The 12,381-nt window shown below is 36.3% G+C and overlaps 1 long non-coding RNA gene across 1 annotated transcript in view; it reads right to left on the reverse strand.

Annotated features, from left to right (window-relative positions):
- LOC123334911 overlaps positions 1 to 12,381 on the reverse strand; it is a 71,074-nt gene that overhangs the window by 16,877 nt on the left and 41,816 nt on the right. Inside the window, exon 2 of the long non-coding RNA XR_006553110.2 lies at positions 7,751 to 7,808. This is a non-coding gene — a long non-coding RNA (uncharacterized LOC123334911). The remainder of the gene's footprint in view (positions 1 to 7,750; positions 7,809 to 12,381) is intronic.

A 12,381-nucleotide genomic window follows, 5' to 3' on the forward strand; every position in this document is an offset into this window, starting at 1 on the left:
TTACTCATTTGAAAAGACCTTGATGCTGGGAAAGATTGAAGGCAGGAGGAGAAGGGTATGACAGAGGATGAGGTGGTTGCATGGCATCACTGACTCAATGGATATAAGTTTGAGCAAGCTCCACAAGATGATGAAGGACAGGGAAGCCTGGAGTGCTGCATTCCATGGAGTTGCCAAGAGTCAGACACAACTGAATATTGAACAACAGTTCATGGAATTTTATTATGTTAGCCCTGTAGCTAATACCTGCTGAGGTTAGGATCTCTTAAAAGTGCAGTGAAAGTGTAAGTCACTCAGTTGTGTCTGACTCTCTGTGACCCCGCAGACTATAGCAAACCAGGCTCCTCTGTCCACAGAATTCTCCAGGCAAGAATATTGGACTGGATTGCTATTCCCTTATTCAGGGGATCTTCCAAACTCAGGAATCGAACCTGGGTCTCCTGCATTGCAGGCAAATACTTTACCAACATAGCCACCAGGGAAGGGTCTCTTATATCTATAAATTATTGAATTTTAAAAGGTATGGATATATGCACATTTCAAGTGGCAGAGTTTCAGATAGTGTTGCTGACCTGAAAAGAAGCTAAAAATATCCAGTGATTTTGTTAGGCAAGGATGTAGCTCATAATTAGGCTTTGAATAGACCTTGTGAAATTTAGAAAAGACACTAGCTCCTTGAAAGGAAAGCTATGGCAAACCTAGACAGTGTGTTAAAATGCAGAGACATCACTTTGCTAGTAAAGGTCTCTATAATCAAAGCTATGGTTTTTCCCGTAGTCATGTGTGGATGTGAGAGTTGGACTATAAAGAAGGCTGAACACAAAAGAATGATGCTTGAGAGACCCTTGAACTGCAAGGAGATTAAACCAATCCTAAAGGAAATCAACCCTGAATATTCATTGGAAGGACTGATGCTGAAGCTTCAATACTTTGGCCACCTAATACTAAGAGCTGACACATTGGGGAAAACCTTGATGCTAGGAAAGATTGAAGGCAAATGAAGAAGGGGGTGGCAGAGGAAGAGACCGTTGGATAGCATCACTGACTCAATAGATATGAATTTGAGCAAACTCTGAGAGACAGTGGAGGTTAGAAGAGACTGGTGTGCTGCAGTCCATGGGTCACAAAGAGTAAGACACAATTTAGCAACTGAACAACAACAGACCTTGAGGATTTAGAAAGAGCATTAAATGCTTTAAGGGAAATAATAATTGGCATGAAACCAAAGATAAGTTCTCAAATTTGTAGGAATAGTTAGAGAGCAGAGACCCTCCACTTTCATGATTGACTTTAAATTTCCTCCTGCCCAGGGAGAATTACCCAGTGAGAGAGATGGGGATGGGATTAAATTATATGTTTTAGAAAATAAGAAGATATTTCTTACATATTAGTGTTGAAGAAGAGATCTGCACTGTTTACCTAAGGGTTAGGAGTTCTTGCTGTAGACGGTAGACATACCTTGAACAAAACAGTTGACACTGACTGACTCCCAGGTATTAAGCCAATGAGTTTTTGAGATTAGTAGACTTAAGATGCATGGATTTAAGGGCAAAAATACAAATATTCTTCAATTCTGATGATTTGGAGAAAATGATGGACTCAAATGAAATTGAGTTTGAAAATTTACTAAAAGATGCTTTAAAAATCTTGAGGATATTCAAGATAATTGGTAGAAATTTAAGAAAATGTGCAAAGGCCAATGCAGTCATAGTGAATTTTTCAAAATTAATTTTTGGGGGGGCTTCATACAACTTTAAGACACTATGAGGATAAAAAATAACTTAAAACCCCTTTCTCATCACTGATTTTCTAAAATAAACTAAATCTCTCCTTGTAGTGGAAAAGAAAAAATACAGTGGAGCTAATCTAAGTCTATCTGACTCAGTCTGATTATGGGACCTAAGACACGGTCAATAATATTGAGTTAGGCTCTAGGGAAGGTTTGTGCCTTCCAGAAAATGAAACAATTAATTTGCAGATACGGAAGATGCTTGCTTACATTGGTCTAGATGTTTGCTAATATCTTTTCTGTTACTTTCTGAATTCTATGCCTTCTTTCATTGTGAAATTTTCCAAGGCCCTGATGATTTTGAGTTTCTTTTGAAAAGATTTATGTTTTCCTATCACCTGTGGGTGGTTTCAATTCTGGGCTTCATTGTATTAATTTTTCTTTTTGAGGTCTTCGTGGGCCACACAGCCTGAAAATATACTGCAAAATCATGTAAGGGATCACTGGTGTTTATAAATTCTCAGATGAAATGTTTTTCCTCTCTTCATCTATTTCAAAGGTTCAGAAAACAAGTCTCTTCCTTTTCCCCTTTTTTGGTGAAACTATTATTTCTTTTTCACTCTTACACTGCAGGTATAACCTTTGGGGTAACACTTTGTACAGAGACATTTTGTCAGATTCCCTATTTTCTGTGAGCTAAGGGGGTTATTTTTTCCCCCTTTACTATAAGTCTTCAAAGTAGTTAGTGAATTCCTTTAAGTTTAGATAGAACTGCCTAATAAGAGAAGGCCTTTGAATGCTCTTAATTTCAAGTTCCTGATTTAGTTTCATTTCTGGGCTCTTTTCCCTATATTTGTGCCTGCTTAACTTTGGGTTTAAAAAGAAAAAGGAAAAAAAAGCAACATTGGAAATCAACTATAGTTCAATAAAAATATTTAATTTACAATTTTAGTTGGTTTTATAAGAACTACTTTACTCAGTTTTCCTTCTGAAAGTATAATTTCTTCTATATTTTTTATAGTTTCAGTTGTAATAAAGGATTTCTGAGAGTGTTATGGAATGATAATTTTCAGATTATTAACATAAGTATATCATCCCCCAAATGACTTAAATTGTATTACATTTTTTCTTACTAAAGATAGTAAAATAAATCCAATGCAAAACATAGCAAGCCTTCTAAGACTATTCACCTATTTTCCCCCACCCCTGACTTCCCATACCCCTGACAAAACCTCAAAACTTAAATCAAGTAGGGTTTGTTTTTTTTTTCTGACCAAATTTCTCTCCCTCAATACAAGCAGGCCACTGTAGCCTTTTAAATTTTCTTAGTGTTCTACCTGAGAATAAACTTTCCCAGCATTGTACGCATCAAGGCCATAAGCATGTACTCTAGATCAGCCAACAAAATGTATAATGAGAATTACTTAAAAGCGGTCCAATCGTGAGCTATTCAAAAAGGCAGACATTTGTCAAAAAAAAGCATGAGCGGCAGGAGTTTCTGTGGCAATCACAGTCCCTCAGCCCTGGAGGAGGCAGGTGGTGATTTGGATCAACGTTATTGCCTCTTCTGCTCCGAGACCTGATTCTTGGCTGTTCTTGCTGCCCTATGAGTTAACATCCTTAGGTATTTTCTTTTCTTGCTTAAATCATGTAGAATGGGTTTCTGTTCAAATCTAAACTCATGGCTAACTCGAGTACTGTTTTGCATGTATGGCTACGTATTGGTATCAACTGGGGTGGGGGTGGGGGGTGGTGCTTTTAAAAATACCAGTGCCTGGGATTCATTAGAATTAGTGAAATCATAATTTCTGTGGAAGGGCAAAGACATTTTCAGGTGAATCCAAGATATACCGAAAGAGTTGAGAAAGACAGTTCCAGGGGATATGTATAAAGAAGCCCAGAGTTACGGAAGCAAAAAAGAAATCATGATGAATCTTGTGTAGGTAATTTACCAAAAAATCCTTTCGATTACATCCCATCTGAAAACCAATATTACTCTGTTTATCATAGATCTTTCCCTAAATATTATAATAAAATACATGTGTTATCACCCTTATTTTCAGGCTCTGAATATTCATTCTAATTCGTCTTCAGAGGTCATTTGTTCAAGTTTAACCACAAGTGATATGAAAGAAAAGGAAAGAAAGTGAAATTGACCTTGAGACAGTTATGAACAATAATGAACTTAGCTACAGTTCATGCCAATTTCACAGGGAAGAAGGCTTAAGCCATCAATCAGGAGGCTTTCTACACTTATTTTCTATTTTTTTCTACTTTTTATTTTATATTAGAGTACAGCTGACCAAAGTTAAGACAGTTTCAAGCTAACAGCAAAGTAACTTAGCCATACATATATATATATATATATATATATATATATATATATCCATTATGCCCCAACTCCCTCCCATCCAGCCTGCCACAAAACATGGAGCAGAGTTTCCTGTGCTATATAGTAGGACCTTGTTGGTTATCCATTTTAAATACAGCAGTGGGTACAGGTCTATTTCAAAATCCCTAACTATCCCTTCCCCTCATTTTTCCGCTCTGGCAAAAATAATTTGCATTTAATTCTTAAAAAGGAAATTTGGTCAGCTTGCTTGCTTTTTATTTGTTTTAAAGCCACCTCACAAATGAACTGATGACTTAGAAAACAGAAAAGGATCCTAATAGAATCAGGCGTACTGACAACACTCAGAAGTTATGACTGACATAATAATGAAGAGAAAAACAGATGGAAAAACCATTCAAAGAGGTCAAATAATTAAGAACATGACCTAAGCTTATTTAATTGTAGTGTTCTACATGTTTCAGTATTCTAGATGGAAGATTGTATGACATAAAAATAGCTTTAATCATCAAAAAACATATTATGCTTAGCATCTTTACTAAGTAAAGAGAATATGTAGCTCATTTGAAAAAAATCTCAAATGGATAAATTTTCATGTTATCTTCAAAAGTCTCAAATTTTCTTCAAAATTCACTTTGCAACCATTGTACTACCTATTAATATTAAATGAGTAAAGCCTTATTGCATTTTCTAGAAATACCACTGTTAGTTGAAAACTAAAGTATATTGCATAGATTTTCAAATATCTGATCAATTCAATTTTCTACATGATTTTAAAAACACATTGCATTCATGTTTACTGTTTTAATAAACTTCTACCAAAACTCATATACGTATGCAATATCTGTAAAGTACATAAATAATTTGAACTTCTGTTATTCTTTTGTAAATATATTAAAAATTACTTTTTTCATTATTGGTTTGCTTTCACATATGTAAAAATGCTTCTAGTTTAAGCTAATTTTGGAAAAGTTGTATTTGGAAGTTTTTTTTGAAGTGTAAAATATCTAAAATGCTTTTTATATTTCAATTCAATCTTTCAAATAGCTTATTATAGCTCTGATCTGTAGAGTAAAATATGTTCTAAGAAAAATTTTTAGCTAAATGGCATATAGCCTCCACTTGACCAAAGATTAGTGAAAATGCAAAACGGGTTTCAAAAATTTTAAGGCCTGTGTTAACCATTGCTGAAATTAAAATAAGATCAGGAAACAAAATCGGAGAAGGCAGTGGCACCCCACTCCAGTCCTCTTGCCTGGAAAATCCCATGGACGGAGGAGCCTGGTAGGCTGCAGTCCATGGGGTCACTAAAAGTCGGACACGGCTGGGCGACTTCCCTTTCACTTTTCACTTTCATGCATTGGAGGAGGCCATGGCAACCCACTCCAGTGTTCTTGCCTGGAGAATCCCAGGGACGGCGGAGCCTGGTGGGCTGCCATCTATGGGACTGCAAAGAGTCGGACATGACTGAAGTGACTTAGCTTAGGAAATAAAATGGATTCTTCTGAGAAGAAGGTTGATAACAAAAACAGTTGGAAAAAATCTACTGTGTGACTGATGGAAGGTTTGGGTAATATAATTTTGTGAGTTAATGAAAAATAAGGTTCTTTTGGATCATTATTTTTAAATGTGTGTCTGTTTTTAAAAAAATCAAATATTACCAAATAGTTTAAAGCTAAAATCCTTTCCCCATATCCTCCTAATACAGGTTTACTTTAATTTATAGATGAATCACTGATCAATATTTACATTTTTATTTTGACTGCCTAAACACAATTACTTGTGATATCAAGCAGTTCATGTACATAATTATTTCCCTGTGTAATGTCCCTCTAGGATTTAATAATTTAATCATATTTCCATAAATACATTTCTAAAAACTTATTTTTCAAACTAGCCCTACACCAATCACCAGTATTTTTAGTATTAAGTTTTTCAAATGTTCAAAGGCTTGGTATCATTGTTGCTTTATTTCTTACAGCATCCCCCCAGCCCCTCGTTTTTTTCACTTAATGGAGCTGATTTTTGATAATGCTTTCTTGAGACAGTTCCCTGTTTCTCCAGATATCATATCTTCCTTTTTCTCAGATTTCTCCCTTATTTTGGTGCCAAATAACTTCCATTCATATTCTAAACTAAGATATATAGGAGATATACTTTGTATGTTTTTGTACATCTAAAACTAACTTTTTATTTGGCAATCACATTTTATTAGAATTTGATTCAGTTCAGTTCAGTCCCTCAGTCGTGTCTGACTCTTTCCCGCCAAATGGACTGCAGCACCCAGGCCTCCCTGTCCATCACCAAACCCAGAGTTTACTCAAATTCATGTCCATTGAGTCGGTGATGCCATCCAACCGTCTCATGCTCTGTCATCCCCTTCTCCCGCCTTCATATTCTGATACTTCATTTGTTTAGGTCTGATTTTTTTTTCGTTCATTGTTTGATCTTTTTTTTAATATAAATTTATTTATTTTAATTGGAGATCTTTTCTAACCCATTGACTAAAGGAGATGCACACAGAAAGAAAATTCGTCAAACATCAGAAATTTGGAGACAAAGAGAAGTAGGTGTTAATAAAAAAAAAGAAAAAGAAAGAAAGAAAAAGTACTTTGAGCATGAAAATACTCATTGTTTAGAAGAGATAGATCCCAAAATACCACACAGTAGCCCTAATATTCTGGAGGAGTGGGTTGAAGAAATTTGGTCAAAGATCAGAAAAATAAAATCATTAAAGCTAAGTTATATGCTAACTTGTGACTGGCTGATGTTCACAGAGTTTAAACACTGCTGTGATTCATGGGGTCACAAAGAGTCAGACAAGACTAAGCGACTGAACTGACTGACTGAGTGTAAAGAATCTCTAATCTGAATGTCAATTGTTAGTATAAAATATTCTCTGCCATGCTTTTAAATTCAGTGACATTAAAAATCACTCAATCATTCAATGTTTTGTTTTCGCTTGACAATTGTAAAATATTTAACAAAAATTAAAGTTGCCTGGGTTGATTTGAACTTATAATTTACAAGAAAAGTAAATGACGGAAGTGTAACTTCTTTAAAGGACTTATCACATTTGTATCCTTTAAAACATAAATGTATTGTCTGGTCTCTAGTAGGTGGATATATACCCTAGTATTTGTATTTACCTAAATCATAAAACATCAAAAATGTGTGTTCAGTTCAAACATCTGGTATTTTGTGGTACATAGAACATTGTTTTTTTGTTGTTGTTTAGAGTTTAAGAAGGATAACATATCAATTACTGGGCAATACCTTCATAGAGGATAGGTAAATGGGATTTTACTCATATAATTCTGTAAATCACAAGTAAATAATCATCCTAATAAACATCCTTTTGAATGTTCTTCAACTTTAATTTTTAAAATATTTCAAGTGTAGGATGTCATTTCTAAGAACATTGTACACAATTAAATAAAAATATCTTCAATACACAATGTTTTTTTGCAGCACACAAACTACAGCTGAAAGAAGTTTACTGCAAACTTTCAAAGAACATTTCTAAATTTCAAAGACTGAATCCTCTCAAAGTGAACAGATAGAAATTTAAAGTCAATTAACAGATTCATATTCACATGTGATAAATTTATACCCCACATCAAATGAATAAAATCCACTGGGGCATGTGATTGACACAATGAGAAACTCACCAAAAAGGCATTTTGATCATAATATGGGAGAGTACAAGAGTTCTCACAGAGTGTTCACCTAAAAATGAGAGAAATAAAGCTTTTTTTTATTGTACACCCTTCAATGTAGCCATCAATATTTCAACAAGTATGAATTCCATTCCCACTATTTTATAGTCAATTTGAGAGATAGGAAGTCTCCCATAAGTCATAGAGGAAGACAGCATCAGTCCTAAGGCTAGAATTCTGTTTCCACTCTGTTGATTAAATGCTGTATTTCTACAATTCCCTAAATGGAAACTATCAGTTTTAACAGGACTAAATAATTACCAATAAAGGAATAAATACATTACAGAGATTCAATAGGCAAAAATACAACAAGGTAAACTGAGAAACCAAAACACATAAATTACAGTAATGGAAAATATACAAGAGAAAACAGGGGGTAATCATTTCACTGGTTTAGAGGATGCTTCCTAGTTTCATGGTAATCTTCAAAATAGCCCAAGAATTCCCCAAGGTGTTTTAACTTCCTTATTAAAAACTGAAGATCCTTGTTTCCTTCATTCTAGACTACAAAAGCAAAATAAAATCAACAACACGGGGAAGAAATTACCATATAAGAGACTAAATATTGCAAATACTTCATTGAAAGTGAACTGATTCTTCCCCACCAAATGTTTCAGTGTGCCTTTTATCTTAGTGATGGAGTTTTTCCAGACCAAGATTCCCTAATTTGTTTTTAAGTAATATGATTTTCATTTAATTTTTAATTACCTTCCTAAGGTTCACAACTGCAACTATGAAAACCTTTATATATATATATATATATATTTTTTTTTTACAAAACTACATAGTAAAATTAAAAGCTAAGATCCATCTATTTTTGAAGCACAGACAAATTTTTTACTTTTACAGCTACTTCATTTTGGCAATTTGACCATTGTAAACTCTAGCATTGAACAAAATAGACTTCATTGCTTTAACAGGGCATGACTGTTACTCTTATTAGCTCTTCGCAACATTTAAGTTATTCCACCCATATTTCATGTTTATTATTTAACAAAAACTTCAAACTATGCCAGCAGTGGTTCGTTTGGTCATTTAATGAAAGTATATCTAGTGTTACAATTATGAAACATTATCAGCACCATTATCTGCTCTTTACTTTCCTTCTGTAGCCCATATCATATATTTTAAAAATGTTTTCACACTGCATGATCAACAATATCCAATTTCAATCTCTTTTCAACCATTAGTTTTGGGCTATTTCCATAAAAAGAAAAGTCATATCTTTATGTTTATCAGCTTCTAAGAATTTTTTTTTTTAAACCAGTAAGGAATAACACTCTGACACCTCTGTGATGTATTTATACCCTCCCTGCAATTCCACCCCTACCACCAAAAACATTACACTCAGACTTTAATTAAAACCTAGGATAGACAATGTACTTTTTGAAAAATGTGCTCATCTGAAATTGTTCTGAAAGTATCTTATAATATTATGATTTCCTATTAATAGATAGTATTGGAAAACAAAACCTTGAACACTTCTTCCTAAAATTTGATTGGTAGTATCTGGGACAGAAAAAGAAACCAGAAAAAAAAAAAATTGTTTCTTTTGGAATGAAGGGACTGTACGTCTTGAATACTGGATTGAGTGTTTTGCATTAAAAATATACAAATAAAGAGCCTTTATTGTACTGCTGTGTATTGTGAATCTCCAAGATTGAGCTTTGATGACATTTTCCAAACACAGAGCTTTCCATGTTGCTCTTTTTATTTACATCTATATGTCTTTGTTGTTTAGTTGCAGAGTCATGTCAAATTCTTTTGTCACCCCATGGACTACAGCCCACCAGGCTCCTCTGTTAATGGGATTTCCTAGGCAATAATACGGGACTAGGATGCCATTTTCTTCTCCAAGAGGTCTTATACCTTTAAGGGACTAATGTTAAAAACAAAAAACAACAACCAAAAAAACTATAGTTTGGAAAACTTAAGTTGAAAAACTTAGAACAACAATTTTGATGTTGACTTAGTGAACTCTGTCCATGGATGGGCTTTCAGAGATCCATAATCCTCCATATTTCTCATTACTGTGTAATTTTTGTTCTTTTATTTCTCTTGGATATTCAATATTAATTTATTTCTACTGGTATCTTGAATTTTAAACTTATTGCAATTAAAATAATGTGATACAGTGGCAACTTCACATTTGCAAATCCTAAAATCCCTAATGCTGTGTGCATAATTTTGTTTGGGGGGTATGCTTTTTCTGATAGAAGGGGAATGACACTTGACAGATAATCAGTATCAGAGGCTCAGAAAAAGCTCAGAAATAGTGGGTGGGAAGAAGAAACATTGGCAAGAATGAACACAGTATAGTGCTAAAGCAGAGGAACCAGAGATCAAATTGCCAGCATCTGCTGGATCATCGAAAAAGCAGGAGAGTTCCAGAAAAACATCTATTTCTGCTTTATTGACTATGCCAAAGCCTTTGACTGTGTGGATCACAATAAACTGTGGACAATTCTGAAAGAGATGGGAATACCAGACCACCTGACCTGCCTCTTGAGAAAACTATATGCAGGTCAGGAAGCAACAGTTAGAACTGGACATGGAACAACAGACTGGTGCCAAATAGGAAAAGGAGTACATCAAGGCTGTATATTGTCACCCTGCTTATTTAACTTATATGCAGAGTACATCATGAGGAACGCTGGGCTGGAAGAAGCACAAGCTGAAATCAAGATTGCCAGGAGAAATATCAATAACTTCAGATATGCAGATGACACCACCCTTATGGCAGAAAGTGAAGAGGAACTAAAAAACCTCTTGATGAAAGAGGAGAGTGAAAAAGTTGGTGTAAAGTTCAACATTCAGAGAACTAAGATCATGGCATCTGGTCCTATCACTTCATGGGAAATAGATGGGGAACAGTAGAAACAGTGTTAGACTTAATTTTGGGGGGCTCAAAAATCACTGCAGATGGTGATTGCAGCCATGAAATTAAAAGACACTTACTCCTTGAAAGTAAAGTTATGACCAACCTAGATAGCATATTCAAAAGCAGAGACATTACTTTGTCAACAAAGGTCCGTCTAGTCAAGGCTATGGTTTTTCCAATAGTCATATATGGATGTGAGGGTTGGACTATAAAGAAAGCTGAGCACCAAAGAATTGATGCTTTTGAACTGTGGTGTTGGAGAAGACTCTTGAGAGTCCCTTGGACTGCAAGGAGTTCCAACCAGTCCCTCCTAAAGGGGATCAGTCCTGGGTGTTCATTGGAAGGACTGATGCTGAAGCTGAAGCTGCAACTCCAATACTTTGGCCACTTCATGCAAAGAGTTGACTCATTGGAAAAGACCCTGTTGCTGGGAGGGATTGGGGGCAGGAGGAGAAGGGAATGACAGAGGATGAGATGACTGGATAGCATCACTGACTCGATGGACGTGAGTTTGGGTGAACTCCAGGAGTTGGTGGTGGACAGAGAGGCCTGGCATGCTATGATTCATGGGGTCGCAAAGAGTCAGACACGACTGAGCGACTGAACTGAATATTATACAAGTGGTCAAGTCAGATGATGTCAGTTCAGCTGAGAAACAAATGAGCTGTCAGGTGTCAGAGCTAGAGACCAAAGCAACAGCAAAATTAGAGTCAAGCCTTTAATCTTTTAATGCACTGGTAGAACCAAGTATCTAAAACCAGAGATGGTACAGACACGCCCTATTCTATCTCCCCTTGGAGTTGACATACTGGTTAAGAGTCAAGTGGCTTAACACAGATATGGGGGGTTATCTTCCTGTTGAGGTAGCCCCAACAGAAGACTCAGGCCACTTCATGGGATCTGGAATTGGGGAGGGGAGCGGGCAAGGGCTGTGATCTGGGAGAGTTACAGTCATCACTCGGTTCCGAAGTGTGGTTGTTTCCAGGACTCACTCCCCTGGACACCAATGCATGGAGGGACAGCTGTACTGGGTACTGGGTCCGAGTGGGAAACACAACCTCAAGGTTCCCACTCTTGCCCTCAAAAAGAGATGGAGTGAAGGCATTTGAAGAATGCCGAGGCCTCAGCTCTAGAGACCCAGTGATGCAATCCCAGGGCTAGAATGTAAATCTGTCAAAAAGCATGACTAACCCAGTGTTCTGAGTCATGACTGCAACTCCCTCCAGCATCTGGAGTGCTGACTGTGTCCCAAGGCTGGAGTACAGACAGCAACTTCACCCCACCAACACAACACCACCCCTCAAGGCCCACCAGATCAAAACTTTATAACTGCCAGTAGTGAAGCCTGAAAAATCAAACATAGGCTCTTAACCTGGAGCTGGGCTTCCCTGGTTTATTATACACTAGGTTATGCTCAGTCATGCCCAGATCTACCATGTACTTATATTTATATAAAGGCCCCATGGCTTATGGCTTCCCAAGTGGCACCATGGGTAAAGAGTCCACTTGCAATGCAAGAGATGCAGGTTTGATCCCTGGGTCGGGAAGGAGGAGGGTATGGCAACCCACTCAAGTATTGTGCCTGGAGAATCCCATGGACAGAGAGCCTGATGGGCTACAGTCCATGGGGTGGAAAATCAGACATAACTGAAGTGACAGCACACATGCACCCATGGCTTATTTTGTGTCTCCTGCATCAGCA

This window comes from Bubalus bubalis, chromosome 8, assembly GCF_019923935.1.
Source record: "Bubalus bubalis isolate 160015118507 breed Murrah chromosome 8, NDDB_SH_1, whole genome shotgun sequence".
In the NCBI taxonomy this organism is placed as follows: Eukaryota; Metazoa; Chordata; class Mammalia; order Artiodactyla; family Bovidae; genus Bubalus; species Bubalus bubalis.